General features: G+C 40.2%; 1 protein-coding gene across 8 annotated transcripts in view; it reads right to left on the minus strand.

Annotated features, from left to right (window-relative positions):
- GBF1 (golgi brefeldin A resistant guanine nucleotide exchange factor 1) overlaps positions 1 to 16,294 on the minus strand; it is a 106,768-nt gene that overhangs the window by 44,923 nt on the left and 45,551 nt on the right. The window lies entirely within an intron of this gene.

The raw sequence follows: 16,294 nt of genomic DNA on the forward strand, positions 1-16,294 counted from the left end.
GAATCTACAGCAAGTTTCATCTCAGAGGAAAAAGGCCTGCTCTAGCTTACTTTTAGAAGGCTGGTGGGAAGGTCAGGGCTGCTTTTAAATATATACACACACAAACACGCACATATATGTATAGGTATATATTTTAAAAGCAATGGCTTGTGAAGTTCAGCTTCTTATGGTCTTCAAAACAGCCTTCTGGAGCCTTCTAAAGTCTGATTGTATGAACACTCTGTAAATGCTACAGAGGCCACTGCTGCCTAAATTTACGTTTTAATTCATTGGGAGACACAGTTGCATTTTCCTATTACTCCTGAATTGTGTGATCCCATGAACTATCTCTGCCCCATCTCCTGCCACTTCTGTAACATCCTACTACAGATACAGCCTCACGCTCATTACATGCAAAGTACAAATGAACAACCACCAGGTTGGCTGAAACTCTTGCAGCTCTTTGCTTGAATACAAATTGCATTTCTGCAACACCAAATGTTTGCTTGGTAAAGACAGGAAAACTCCACAAGATAAACTAATTTAAAAACTCTTCTGTCCTATTCTCAGAATACTCAGAATATTCTCGGAAATATATAAGCCTCTCAACCAAAGAAGTAGAAGGGGCACTCTTCTCTACTTGCTGCTTTGGACAAGAAGGATCCCTTCTAAAACTGCAGTACAAAAAGGCAAATGCACTGAGCTGTTGAGCTGGAGAAAAAGCAACTAACAAGCTTCCTAAACTTTCCAAGACGATCAAGGGACACTTTGGGAATGAAAAAGAAATACAAAAGAGAAGAACCATAACTAGGAAAATTGATCAAAAAACAAACAAATCAAAAAACCAAACCAAGCCAAAAACCAAACCCAACCAAATAAAACACAAGGAATCAAGATAAGAGGAGCCCTGGGGGGGATTTAGGAGAAAAAGCATTAAAAAGCAGGTGAAAGGAACCACAACACAGCCAGTACACAAGCATAGAAGAATGTATTAAAAGTAACCTGGATAATTCTGAGACCAGAAATATGTAAGTACAACACTTGGCTCAACTTGCTGAAACCTACTTTTTATTCCTAGTAAAAGTTAACAAGTCTAATGGCTAATAGTGTGACAGGATCACTTGCATTTATACCATCGATAATCAAATATTGCACTTATCTGTCATAGGAGCTTCTTTGAGGCAGAGAAAAAAAGACTGTAATTCCTGAATCCTTAGACAAGCTGCTGCTTTTCCATCTACCAATATAATTCAATTATTTTACTGAGGAAAAGAAAAAAACCCTTATTCTAAGATAAGAGAAATTCCATTTTATCATAGTTCCTACTGAAAAGCCTTAAGCATCAAAATAAAGAGCCTATCAGAAAGCGTGTTAATGTAAGTGTGACAAATTATGGTAACAAAGCAAAGGAGGAAGAACAATGCAGGGGTTTTTGCTTTAAATAGTTAAGAGCACAGAGAAGCACATCAAAGTGCTGTTAACTAAAGCAAAACTGCAATTAAAAAAAGGGATGCAATCTCTTACCTTTCAGCCACCAGTTCAAATAAGGCCAACACCACTAACTTGTGAGAGGTTAAAAGGAACCTGATGATTCAATCTTTCTGGCTTAAGAACAACTCCCCCAATTTGTCAGATAATATCCTGGTGTGACATTACAATTGTGTCACCTCTCAATAGCTCATGGACATGCAGAGGATCGTAAGACACGCTTTCATCGATGTTTATTTAAGTGTGCTTTATAGAACACTTGTCTGGTTACAAGCCCTTGGACAACATTAAATATAGTAAGACTACTAGAGATCAAAACTCAAATTCTTCTTCCCCAAAACTGATCCTTTCTATAGAACAGACCACAATCCTGTCAATTCCTCCAGCCTCCTTCAAACCAGTGAGTCCAAGGATGAAAAAGCCGCACTTTGATTAGAAAGAAAAAAATAGGACTTCAGCAGATGTACATCAGTGCATGTGTAGAACGAGGCAATGAAGACAAACTTGCTAGCAGAGGATGTATAGGGTACCACACTAGCCATTAACACATTTTTGGGGACAAGAAATAGATACTTTCTTTACAAGAGTAGGGTGAGTTTCAGGGTTTTACTTTCAATAAAGTTGTGAATCTTGATGTGGTTAAAGACTCGATTCCCCTGAAGTCTCACTGAAATTCCCAACTTACGTGAAAATCACAAAATGGCTTGTCATAATTAGGATTTAATTTAGGCACATACCATTAATTACACAGCAACTCTGGCCAGCTTCCCTGATATTCAGAGATTCCAGCTTTTATGGTAACACAGCATTTTACATTAAGCTCACTGAAATGGACTGTGTGTGCTGTAAAACTGTTTAGAGAGGAGAGTTGGTGCTGTGTTATTGAAAAAAAAAATATACTAGACAAGAAGAGAGCATTTTTAGTGCAGGACTTACTTACTAAAGGACTACTGCCTGAAAGATCTAAATTTCAATGAAACACCAATGACACTGCTAATTGCTTGCATCTGAAGAGTATTCACTTGATTACTACCATGAGCCCTTCCTACCAGAGGCATTTGCAGGCATTGAGGACCTACAGGAGTCACCAGATCCCTTTTCAAAGCAGAACTTAATCTTGGTAGTGGTGCTTCCTTCAATGGGAAGTTTGGGAGCACAGAAAACCACTCATACTGTAGCTACTCTTGCTGTATCCTGTCCTGAAACAGATTACCTCTCATTGGCTGAAAAAGGTTCAGCTCTGAAAGTGGCACTAAAGCTACCTGGAAGTTTTTAACCAAGTAACAGTTTTGCAAAGAAGCCAGTAAATCAAAGATAAATCCTTTTCTTTTAAGTCAATCCTGTTGAGCTCAGTGAAGTTAGTTCAGTAGCTCTTTCCCCAAAAGGCTTTCTTAGCTTTGCACATGGAACATGGCAGTGCCCAGAACCAACCTGCCAGCCCTTTTGGATCAATAACTACAACTGCGAGGTACACTCCATGCTAGCTTTTCTACCACAGCTCAAGTTTAATCTAGAGCACAGAACCAATTAGCACTCTTTTCACAATACTTTGGTAAGGGGGAACCACAGCCTTTAGAGGGAATTGTTCTGCCCAGCAGTTAAACATCATGAAAGAGATATTATAGGAAGTTTTGCCATCACCTAACTGTTCGAGCAATGCCATCTCTCCTGAAAATATCTAAGAACCTCAGCAAAGGCAGTAAAATCAATTATTACTTTAATAATTCCTTTGACAAAACAAAGGCTATATAAGATAAATATTAAATGTTTGGAGGGACAACTCCAATGTTGTTTTATAACATTCCAAAAAAAAAGAGCAGCTCTGAATTTTCAACTCTGATTCTTGCTCTGTCAGATTCAAGTTCAGGCATTACAAGTGAGGAAACCATAACCAGTGAGAGAATTGAGAATTGAGAGGTTTCTCCAAGTATGTTTTCTTTTCTAGCATTTCTCAGCATTTGAACTGGAAAATATAGGATGGTTCTCTGCTTAGGTAACCACTTTCAACTCTGAGGAAAAAACTCAACCAAACAAAAAACCCACCTGAAAAACCACCAGCCCTGCAAGAATGATTTCAGCCAAGGTTATTACAAGAGGAAAAACTGAACAAGTGTCCACAAGGAGAACAAAACTTCACAAGGGGCTCCTATACAAACTGCCCTCCTTTGCAATCTACTCAAATTAAAACATTATTTAGTCTTACATGCAGAGCCTGGTCTGCTTTGGGGACCAGCTGGAAAGCGCTTCCCATTTTCACACAGGTCCCTTCAACGAAATTTCAGGGAAGCAGAGACCACCATCAGCACCACACCCAGAAATGCTCAGCTAGCCCAAAGCAGAGCATGGAGATTAAGAAGAAGGGAAAGAGTATCTTAAGTAGCATATCAGAAAGCCAGCTGTTCAGATTGGCTACTTTAATGAGGACAGAATTTCTTTGAGACCACAGTGCTTTCTCATTCGTCCTATGGATTATTTGCACTTAGACACACATGTCTATAAAGATATTTAAACAACTAATTCATGTTTGAGCACCTAACTCCCATTTCAGCAATCCCATCCAGCCGTTCTGGCACTTCAGCAAACAAACTGCATCAGACCTCCGGCGTCCCCTTTCTCCTGAAGAACAGGAGCAGGTCCCCTCGGAAGAGTTTTCTTATTGTTAGCACACTGTTGGCACATTCCTGATCTAAAAAGCTCACATAAGCTGCTTTCTCTGGCAGTTCAACTCTTCACTCCTGAATGACTCCTATCAGGATCGGCTATGCGTTCCGAATCAGAGTAAATGAACAAGAAAAAATTGTTTATGACAAGTTATTTCAACATCATTTGTCCCGAGGACAGGCAACTGCAACCCAAACCACATGACCTGGACTCCTCTTATGCAGCAGCTGTTGGCCTTTGACGCCCAGCCTTCAGAAAGGCTGTCTCGGTTGTATCCCACGCACCTCTCCAATGCAGACGAGCTCAGACAAGAGCAATGCTTCAAGCATGTGCTATTACATTCCCTGCTTACATATTGAACTCCAAAATGAAAAGGCATTCTCTTTTCTTAAGGTGAGAAAAAGACAAAAATAACACTGCAACGGAGCGGAAATCCAGCTCTTCAGGACTTCTGCCTTGGGGTTCAATGAATTTATGTCACAGAAAACCGAGGTACCAGAAAGTGCTTCCTGGCTCATCCTCAAACTCACTTTCTGCAAACACTGCCATTGTAGCCTACATGATATGCACTTTAACTCTCTGTTCACCTAACACCAAAACATTTTGTCTTTTCACTCGAGGGAGAGAAGCCCCTGCAGTCTGTCTCAGCAAGTCAGAGTGAATAAGTTACAAGTAAAAAGGACAAAATTGTACTTGCCTTTTAAAACCAACTAAAAGTACTGAGTGGCCATACTGCAGAGCTCTGCAGAGCTTGAATCTGCTTTACACAGAGTCACCTAGGTAACAGGCACAGAACAGTACATGCACACTGGTTCTAGGTGCAAAACTACAATTACAGCAGCTCTATGGCCAAGAACAGAGGAGGAGCATGTTTTTTGCAACTCTGAAAAGAATTCTCCAGACTGACTGGAGCACATGCCACCCTGCTCCTGCAATGGAAGACACACTCTGGCTACTTCTAGCTAGCAAGTTTAGTCTGACATTTAACCCCAGTTCAATAACAGCCAATCAATGTTGGTTAACAAGTGTGAAAAAGCTAAGCTAGATGATCCTGAGCTTATGTTCCCCTCTGCACAGCCCTGGTACAGTGTTTCAAGTGAAAAGAATCCTTTAACGTGTCTCCCCTACAAGGGGTTTTTATTATTGTTTCGATCTTGTTTTTCTTGCAAGTTCTAGACCAGCCCTTGCAACACAGTGCGATGTGTAGCACATTGGTAGAGATTTTCTGATCTGAAAGGAGAACAGATGACCATGGATATAGTCTGACCCAGCAGCTAACGTGATGAGAGCAAGCTCAAGTTCTACTTCCTGAAAATAATTATGGCAATGTCCACTAAACTTATAAACAAGAGGTCACCAAAAAGTAACCACCAGACATTCCATCCAGGTTCCCCAAAATATCATTGTCTTCTCCCAACCTAAGCTCTTAATAGATGAAGAGAACAGGATTCTGCCAGCTAGGGAGAAGCTGAGGAGCCCAAAGCTTACATCTGAGTTTCCAGAACACATAAATACTGTAGACTATTTGACAAGGATGCAGGGATTGCACAACACAGCATACATACCAAGGGGATGTGTAGAAGCAACCTTTGTGTATCTCTGAAATCAATACTTCACTATAATAAGTGATATCAAAAGCTTTATGTATGACAGAAGTAAATGTAAGCTGAAAAATCAAGGCTATTCAAGCCAGTGAAGGATGAACTAACTACAATCCTTTTCAGTATGTCTGTAAAATATACTCTTCAAAGCTAATGCCCTCTGAATTAAACTGGTCATTCAGGGGCCCAGGCCCACCATATCAAGAGGGAAACAGTGCCATTCACAGCCTCACATGAATGCAAGGCTAGAATTACAAATGCAGTTTGACAAGGGGAACCCAGAGCTGTCAAGCCTGTTCTGTTTGCCTAATTTCATTACAATGGCACAAATGCTTTCATTTGTCACACTCCAGCTTCATGTGTTTATCTCCCTTTCATTAAACATGACTTTAACAAATGATTGTTCCATAGTGCCAAGATCTCAAGCACTCCTCAGAACTGAGATTTTTATTTTGGGGAAGGATGACAGAATGCATACTGAGCATTTGACTCTTCACATCTTCTGGTCAGGGCAGCATAAACTCAACCGAAATACCATCTCCTACAGGAATTATTTACATCTACCAGTGAAGCAGAAGCACTGACAGTGGCACCAGTGTTAGACACTAGTTATTAGGGGTTTCGTCTGATGTCATGTTTCAAATTCAACTCTTCTGACTGACCATTAAAAACCCCTGGGCATTTTTTCATAACAGGTAACCTAGAGTATCTTCAGCCAAAACTACACTGTAAACTCCAGTTATGTCTCCACTGTTACTTTAAGGGCTTTTAATCCAGCTGTAATATTCTGTTCTAGCATGATATTATGACAAGTAGAAGATACTTCAACCACAAGGAAAGCAAATGCCATCAGTGGGAAGTATAAAGCTACACAAGGGGCAAGCTTTCATGGTTTCTATTCAGATGGGCTTAAAACTACAGACACAACTACTTGCTTCACCTTGAATTTTTAATGCCAGTCATGCAGACTGCTGAGTGTTGGGATATGAGGTTATTTCAGAAGTTGAAGTTGTTTAATTCTGCCCTTAATTCTTAGCACTGAGGAGACAGCAGAGATGGGTATAATCACGTCTTGACAAACTTTTTTCTGAGCTATGGTTTACATGTATTGGTCAGAGGTTATATTCAAAAGACTCTGCTTCAAAAAAGGAATAGGTCTTAAAGCAAACTGATGGGTAATTTAGTATAGCAAGGTTGAAGGTCATCAGCACATGATCTTGCTACAAATCCTAGAGTATTTCCTCCCATCCTGTGACCTGAACACCTCTGAAAGGACATGACTAATTCAGATGAAAGGCAACAAATCAATTAACTGTACGCAGTAAAAGCCCACTGTTTCCCAATTGGTCTCTTATGAGTGTTTTGTGCCAGTATGAAGAGTAATAAGTGTAATTTCAATGTTAATCCATCCTTGGTTTTGTGAAACGTTTCCTCCTACATCATAGCAGAGGATGAGCACTAGAGCACCCCTTCATTATGCTAGCACGTTCCACAGTAAGATCATATACATACAACAGAAATAAGCAAATTCAGAATTACTTAAATAATTTTACTATCTCCGTTACAGGGAGGCTGACCACTCTCAGGGAAAGGAAATGGGAGAATACACCTGACCTGAGCCTCTGACAGGTTCTGAAATACAGAACTACTTTTGTGGCTTTTACAGACAGATGCAGCTCTAAACTGCTCATGCCAATTGTAATGGTACTTAATGCTACTCCAGAAAACTGAACTCATTGATGGCCTACAAAAACTGATTTGAGATCTTATTCCTTTCCAAAGGGTTTTTTTTTCCTGTGTAAGTTGCTTAACATGAAGCTCTGAACAGCTTTCAGAGGAGAAAAATCAACCCTCCCATACACCCTCAGTGAGCTAAATAGCAACAAGCTTCTCTGGTAACCGGAAGATTAACATCTACTCTTAAATAAAAAATGAAAAAAATCAAACAAAACTATCCCATTAACAACAGGGTGAGTTAAATGCAGGAGAGCTTCATCTTTTGTCTTGGTTCAGAACCAGATGAAACAGTTTCAAAAGATTTCTTGCAGAAAATCACTATGCACGTGACAACAGCCAGTTCTTGTGATGAACCTGCACCAGCTCTGAGCTTCAGAACCCACAGGCACTCCTCCAAGCCAATGACATTAAACTCTAAATGAAATTACTAAACCAGAATAAACCAAACCAAAAAGCAGCCATCCCATGACAAATTCATCTACCCTTGACCAAACGCTGATAGTTATTGATCTGCTGCGGTTGTGAATTAGGGCCAGGTTTCCCAAGGTTCCCTTCTAATACGAGGAAGAGAGCGTGGCCACTCTAACAAGATAGACTAGGCTAAATGAAACCTATGGGGAATTGCACACTACCAAGTCCAGAGGATGGACTGATCCGTTCATCTTACTGACAGCACAAGTTTGATGTATGTCAAGTTTAAGCACTCTTCTTCCTCTCTAAAAGAAATTGGCACATGTTGAAGAAAGAGCAATTAGGTTGTGACACTCTACAGAACTCTATTCCGTCTCTGGACTTGCTTCACTGTGATATTTTACATGTCTTGCACGGTACCAGGCCCAAACTAAGTAGGCAATTTAAAAGCCCAGGAGAAATTAAAACTTCTTCCCTGGTATTTTAAAGCACAGTAATTCTCCACAGCTTTGTGTGCCTACCATGCTATGAATAGAGCTCTCATTGCAAATTCACCACGTTGTGAAAAGGAAAGCTTCACTATTTCTAGGAAGCTGGAGAAAAAGATTACAGTTTTATCATCAATTAGCTGTCTGGATGTTACTCGGTTCTCTTTACCCTTTCCTCAAGGGAAGCCCAGGAGAGCAAAGGGGAAAAATTAAAAGGAAATTGAAGAACAACAAATCCCAAACAAACCAAGACATTTCTTGTGTTGCCAGAGAATCTAAAAAGCATCAGTGAGACAGACAAAATCCAAAGAATGAAATGAAGAAAAGCCTGATGACCCAAGAGGAAAGACAATCTTTTAATGACAAAAATCTCCCACAGGTTTAATGTACCTTGCTGTTATGATTTACACAAATTCTTCTGTTCAACCTGAACTAATCTAGGAGACATTGTGCCTCGCCATGTTATTATCAGAAAGTGAAATTCTCAAGTGCTAATGGCAAAATACAACTGCCCAGAGCTCAAAACTTCACATATTAAGTTCCCACAGATGCAAAATGGGAGACTCAGGGAGAGCATGATGTGAAACTCATGGGGTATTAGTTTCAAACCTAGAGGAGTAGAAAGAGAACAGAAGCAAAAGGGAGACGAGACTGGCCTGGTGGCAGTTAATCCAACTGCTGCCTTAAGACATTCCAATAGTAAAAACATTATAAACAACTTTTTTTTCCCCCACAGCAATAATTGAAGCAATCAGTAACCTGTGCACACACATACACAAGCTGAAATTCAGACTGCCTACACTAAAAAGCAGCTCAATTCCTAGTATGATGACAAGTGAGTATTATGTTCTTGCAAATGGACTGGAGAAAGAAACCAATTTCTGCATACTGCAATGTGCTGAGCAGTCTACTGATACAAGGTACTGATGGCACATGGAAAGAAGCAGAAAGCTGAGTTTTAACACTCATTTGCAGTTGTTGCATCTCAAGAGATCTGTGAATACCATTCAACTTCAGTTATCACCATTTGGGATATATTTTAAGATAGGCATCACAGAAAAAATATTACATCAGTCCCTAGCTCCATTAAATACATTTTTTTCCATGCCCTGGAATCATGTGTCAGCTATAAAACAATAAAATGTCTGTAAAGAATCAAAATTACCTAAAAATCTATGTGAAGAAATGAAAGGATTCCACACATTCATAAGAAGTTGGTTGCCCTTATTGCAGCCTGGACAGAGAAATACACAAGCAATTACTTTCTCTACTACTTGGGGGTCTATGCATTATACTTCACTATACGTGAACATGAAGACAGTAATTCAGCCTCCATTAACACATCGTATTAATTACTAGGGTCAAAGGACCACCCGAAAGGTCAGAGGTGGAAAAGTACCTTTTGACTCCTATTCCACCTGCTTCTCAGATTCAGAGGCTCTATTACATAGTTAAATAGAGTTTAACTCTAGTTAAATAGAGTTTCTGCCTTCAGCAGAAAAAAAAGGTACATGTAGTTCTGAATCATTCGAAGACTTTGGTGCCATTTGGAGTTGAACCTGAACTAGCTGTTCCTCCAGCAAGAGATGATCTTTGTTGGCGAGGTCGATAATTTATATTGTTAAACCAAAGCTAGGATTGTTTTGGTCAAGTAAACTTGCCAAGAACACTTTTTTCATACAGCCTATAAGATTAAATACTATTGATTGTGTTCCACTTGCACTGTCTCAAGAAGCTGGTGTGACAGAAACAAAAGAATTTTAGGATTTTCAGATTTCACATTGTGCCCCACCTCCAGTTCTATAAACTTACCCAGGATTCTGATGTGATTTCCATCAGGAGGTCTAAATAATGCTATAAATCCTAGGTATGCTACTATTTCAGAATACACACAAGTACAGGTAGGCTATGAATGCAACTATTTCTAACATGATACTCTGAAACACTAGACTGTGTCAAAGCTCCCTCTGCAACATCTTTGGCCAATGAACAGTTGCAGTTCAGGACAAAATTTTTCTGCTCTCATCTCCAACATTCCCAATTAAAAAAGTTTCCAAAGTTTTTCAGGGCAGAAAGAGTCCATGTACTGACAGTTCGTATCTCTCCTGGGAAGACTGCAAACACCAACTAAGGAATGAGGTACAGTATGGCTCGACATGAGCAGCCCATAGTCCTGCTCTCTATTACATCAGCCTCTCTGAAGCAGTCATTTAGCAGATGAAAGACGCCTGGCATCCTGAGAAGCAATCCTGTTTAAGGAGTATGAGTAACTCCTTGGTATACAGGCCACTGGCACTAACCTTAGAAACAGAACACTGGCCTCTAAGAAAGTGCCAAATAGATCTATTTTAGTCTATTGCTAATGGTTTTGATCTAGTAGATGCTAGACAGAAGAAAGGACTTCTGAGTGGTTCAGAAGCTCAGCTGAGTGATCCATCCTGATAAAGGCCATCGCTGACTACATGCTGTCCAGCAAGACTGACCTAAAAGTGACAGCACAGCGCAAAACTTCAACACACGGATAAACACAGCTGTTTGTTCAAGCCAGCCCACGGTTCACACACTTACACAGGCTTCTTCAATCCCTCTCTTGTCCCCTTAGGGCACAACACAGCCTGGCTCTCGAACTGGAATACACAACACACACTGAACAGGTCAGTGGACACAACTCTGCTTTAACCTCTCACCCCTGGCATTTCTGCTACCATGACCTCTGGAATAGAACAATTATACTTCAACAGCACTTGTTCCCAAGACGTGGTAAAAAGCCAAAGAGAGAAGAATTTCCTTTTGATTTTCAAGCTTAGACCTCCAGAATTTGCTCTGACAGGATATAAACATATATACAAATAAACTGACCATCAAGTGGTAGGAAGATCCTTGATGACAGACAGGCAAACCAGTCTATTCTCAGCCTCTGCCACTCATCTCCTCTTCATGCTCTTCATCTCTGCTTCAAACTCCTCATACGAAGAAGGAACATATTTCACCTTAACTGCCATGCTACTAGAATACCTTGAAATAGCAATCCAATAAAAGCTTCCTGCCCTATCCCATGTTTCCCCAAAACCAAAAGTTAACTAAAAATCTTGGTGAAAAAAAGCTATTTTTCAAGTCGATATTTAGGTTAGGAAAATATGACAAGCACTGTACAACACCAGTTAAGATCAAAATAATCTTTATAATTTATCAAATAGAAAACCAGTAGTTGAGTTTGTGAAATATCAAGGAAATTAACAGGGACAACCTGGAGTAAAATCCAGAAACAACTTGGCAGTGCTTGGCCACTCATCTTTGGGGTGTCAGTGTTAATGAACTTGATAAAAAAAGGCTATCTAATTTTCAGAGAAGCACATCATTTTCTAAAAAGGAGCAGATGAACTGCTAGTAACTTCTCACGGCCTTGTCAGAATGAAACCACTTCACACACAGCAGCATTTTGTTCAGCTTTGAGGCCAGTGCTTAAAATCAGAAAGTGACTCTAGGTAACAGAATGACTTCGAGGGCCCTTCCAAAAACTTGGGATGAAATCCCAAAGCTCTGGGAGAGCAAGGCAAGCACCTGTTTTCCTGAACAGTTGATTTTTTTATGCTGCATACTTTACACAGAAGCTGCATTATTCTGGAGAAGCTGCATTCCAGCCAAAAGTGCACAGTTAATGTTTTTTGCAGCCCCCAGCTTCCAGTGATGGATGACCATTTTATAATGAAATACTTTATGCTCAATCAACTTACAAATAACGGATGTTTTATCACACTGAATTAAAAAGAATTTTTTTAACCAAAAAAAAAAAAAGGAAAAAAAAAGAAGCAACAGACAAGAGGATCAGTGATGAGCAGAGGCAAAAGTTATTCCTGTTAAGGGTGAGTAAAAACATCCAGCTGATGTTTCACTTTAACTCTTTCACTGCTCTCCAACAACAAGTGGAAACGATGCACAAGGTAGTATTTGCCCTGAAAAGACCTACACGTAAGTTCTGTTCCAGATCACTGAGACATGAGACTTGAAGGCTTCTACAGAAACTATTTGATCCATGACATCTCAATTAGGTTTCCAAAAACCTAAGGCTAATAACTAAGCACTGTCTGAAGATAAACCTTTCAAAGTGCTTTAATCTCTCAAGCCCATTCAGCATTCCCAAAACCATTCCTCAGACAACCCCTAATCAGCTGTGGGGCTTTCTCCTCCTGCACTTCCACCTGTTAGTGCTGAGGGATACCCAGAGAAATAAATGTCTTGTACTCAAAAGACTACTGCAATTCCTAGACCAAGTTTTGGAACCAAACATCCAAATTCAACTGATAATCACGACTCAGAGGGTTGCTGTTATACCACAATTGTTACCGTTGTTACACACTACAGGTCAAGAAATCCCAGAGCTTACAGGGCTATATCTGGATTAACAGAAGCCCTTTAAAAAGCCCACAGCAGAAGCATTCATTGTGCCTTTTCCCCCAAACAGCACATGAAAAAGCCTCTAAGCCACTCCAAACATGCCAGATCATATGAGAACGAAGAGACAAGCGTACGCTTTTCAGAAAAGCATCTCTTCTTACAGGAATTAAGCAATGCAGGAGTGCAGAAGAGTATGAGATGCAGCAGACACAAGCTACAACAAGGGGAACACCAACTAGATATTGTGAAAGATACTTTCTAAAGAAGGGTGTTCAAACACCAGAACAGCCTGCTCAGAGAAGCTGTAGAAGCTCCATCCCTGGAAATATTCAGAATTCAGCTGGCTTTAACTCTGAACAGAATCTCACTTCCGAGCTGCTCCAGCTTTCAGCAGGGTATTGGAACAGATGATCTCCATAGGTCTCTTCCTACCTAAATTATTTAAATTCTGCCTTGTCCTCACCAGAAACAAAAAGCTCTCTCTGATACTGTACATTTAGCCACTCTAACATTCACTAAATGAAGAGTTTCCCTTCCCAGATCTTCTACCAGTTAGTAGCAGCAATAATTATATACCAAGTAGGAGGTTGTTCCAGAACTATCCCTAGAAAATGAATTTCTAAATCAGTTTTCTAAACAGAAGCTGCAGACTCAGGCTGTAACTGATCTGGAAAAAGACAAACCAAACCAAACCACAAAAAACCAAACACACACCCACCCACCCCAGTTTACCAAATTTGGAAACTTCGATAAAACTAGTAGAAATAGAGCATGTTGTTCCTGTCTTCCCTAAAAAACCACCACTTCTGCTGCAGATATTAACATCAACAAACAAACAGCACCTTGGCCCAGAGTCACAACTTCAGATCTAAAACAAGTCACAATGCAACCACCTCAAGCTCCATTAAGTTCAAAGTTAATTTATGGAGCTTTCACACCACTATTTGAAGCACTACAAATATTAATCTGTCCAAGATTTTAGTCACAAAATCCATTCTCCTCCCCTCCCCATTCCTCAGCTGAAGGCTGGCACTCAATGAATCAGACCAAAGGGAGAATAGAGTTTCCAGCACCTGCTTCAGCTTTTAAGTTTCCAATTGAAACTGCTGTGATCTGGCAGCAGGCAGTCTGGAGATGTCATTTTGCTGCTCTGTGAATGACTGAATCACAGTACAAAAAGAATCCAAATAGAGAAATGAGTGAAAAGAGCAGCAGCGGGCAAAGGAAGCCACAACATAACTTAATATGGCCAAAGAGAAAGAGCAGCTGAAGACAGTGTGCTCCAAAGTCCCATGTCCCCTCTGCAACCGGTACCTTATTCACCCTCTGTCTGCCTCATGATGTTACCATGGGCAATGCTGAGTATGCACTACTTCCCACATTTCTGACAACGCTCTTTCAAAGAATGGTGTAAAATATGACTCAACACTGATTTACGATTTGGAATCACTTTACTACTAGACATTATAGACTATGGTTGTTTACCACAGTAAGATTTAAAATCTAGAAATACAGATTCCTGCTGCTGAGAAGCTTCCTTCTTTTACAGAAGGATGCACTCAAAATATAATTCCATATATGCTTCTCTAGTGCAGAGAAACAACGTCAAACACATTTATTCCTCATTATAATAGGTTTCCAAAAACTGTAAAATATACCTGCAAGCAGATTCCTTCCACAAAGAGGAAATGTTCTCACTCTCAGAAAAAATTCTGCTTAAAAGAAAGGCATTCCCTTTTGCCCTGGTCAATACAGCATCTGTACCATCTCCCTCAGGAATGTAATTTAGGCCTAGGAGTTAGAATGGCAAAACTCCTAAGATCAATGCAGCCTTACTGGGGTCAGAACTTTTACAACAGTATGGCAGCCCTCACATTAGATAAGCTGCACTTTTAGATTACTGGCAGCAGTGTAACTTCAATTTAGTTTTGCCACTAGCACAGGACAAAAAATGGAGGAGTGCAGGGACTGTATAGCAAGTTTGCAAAAATACAGTTGTCTCAATTGTTTTTAAGAAACTAAAAAAAAAAACAAAATAAAATCCCCTTCATACATCCCATCAACACTCAGCCTTACTTAATCTTATTCCCTTCCCCAATATGACCACTGAGAACTAATCCTTCTTCCAGCTCTCAAGGCTTCCTTGGTCACAGTAACTGTTCACTGAAACCTCCCAAAATGCTGGAGAGGCAGAAAAAAGAGTGAAGAAAGGGTTAACCCACAGCTGGGAGAAAGTTTCCCTGGAAAATTAGAACACATGCTGTGGCTGTGACTAAATTTCACACTGGTTCTGTCAAGCACAAACATCCACAACTGTGTGCATTTGGGAGAGTAGGAGAAAATGAAATGCTCCTTATATATTAGCTTCACCTGCTAGGTTCCTTCAAATGGATAATGACATACTCAAGGGACCAGCAGAATCCTTCAGGCTCACTTCTCATTTCAAGCAGAGATGAGGTTCTGGGGGGAAATGGAAGGAAGCAGTCCTTCCCTTACCTGCTCCCACATTTTTTGGAACATACGAGAAAACCAAGCCTATAGTCTGGCAGAGATAATTCCACTGCTTAAGACTAGATGTGTCAGCACAGAAGTCACCTGAGTCGACACTTAAGACATCTGTGCCATTCAAGTACATATAAAGAGGAATTGTACAGAGTGAACAGGGAAGAGTATGTGCACGTGCAAACACACGTGGATTTTAAAGATCAACTGATTATTTTATAAACAAACAGGCAGCACTTGGCTGATCAGACATAACCACAAAGGGAAGATGAAGAATTATCAAGATCAACCAGCAGAGAACCACAGAAAGGTTTTGATTGGAAGAGTTCTCTGGAGGTCACTTACTCCAAACTCCTGCTCCTTCAAAGGACAGCTCTGGAGTTCTACCAGAGTTCTCTTCCAATGAAATTAACCAAGATTCCAAGTAAAACAGACATGATTCATCCCTAAATCATATCACATGAAAATAAGCTTATTTACTTAGGCTGAATTACAATCAGGTGTTCACTTATTCTTTTACATATAATGACTTGTACTTCCTGTCCCAACCAGCAATAGATCAATATAGCAATGTATATTTGCACCTAATCTTTGAATTTCACAGATTACACAACTGTAGTTAGACCCTAGAGGCCCTAATGATACATTCTTCTCTGTCTCGGAGAAGAGGGGCACCTAGAAGCTGGCACTGTTCACTGGATATTGTTAGACGTTGGCTAAGAAACTGATAAAAAGATTTCTTTCACACACTGTGGCAAACAAACCCCTTAAAAGATCCCTATGTGCCAATCATGAACTTGATTACAAACAGGACAGAGCGCAAGTTCAGATTCAGGGGTGTGGGTGGGTAACTTCTAATAATTCAAAGTATCTCGATGTGCAGTCCCCATCCCTGGAGATATTAAAAAGCTGCCTGGCCACAGTCCTGAGTGACCAGCTCTGCACAGCCCTGCTTAAGCAGGGGAATTAGACTATGTGAGCCCTGGAGGTCCCTTCCAGCCTCAGCAATTCTGCAATCCTTGCAATTCTACA

The sequence above is a fragment of the Corapipo altera genome, unplaced genomic scaffold (genome assembly GCF_003945725.1).
Source record: "Corapipo altera isolate COAL_440 unplaced genomic scaffold, ASM394572v1 327, whole genome shotgun sequence".
NCBI lineage: Eukaryota > Metazoa > Chordata > Aves > Passeriformes > Pipridae > Corapipo > Corapipo altera.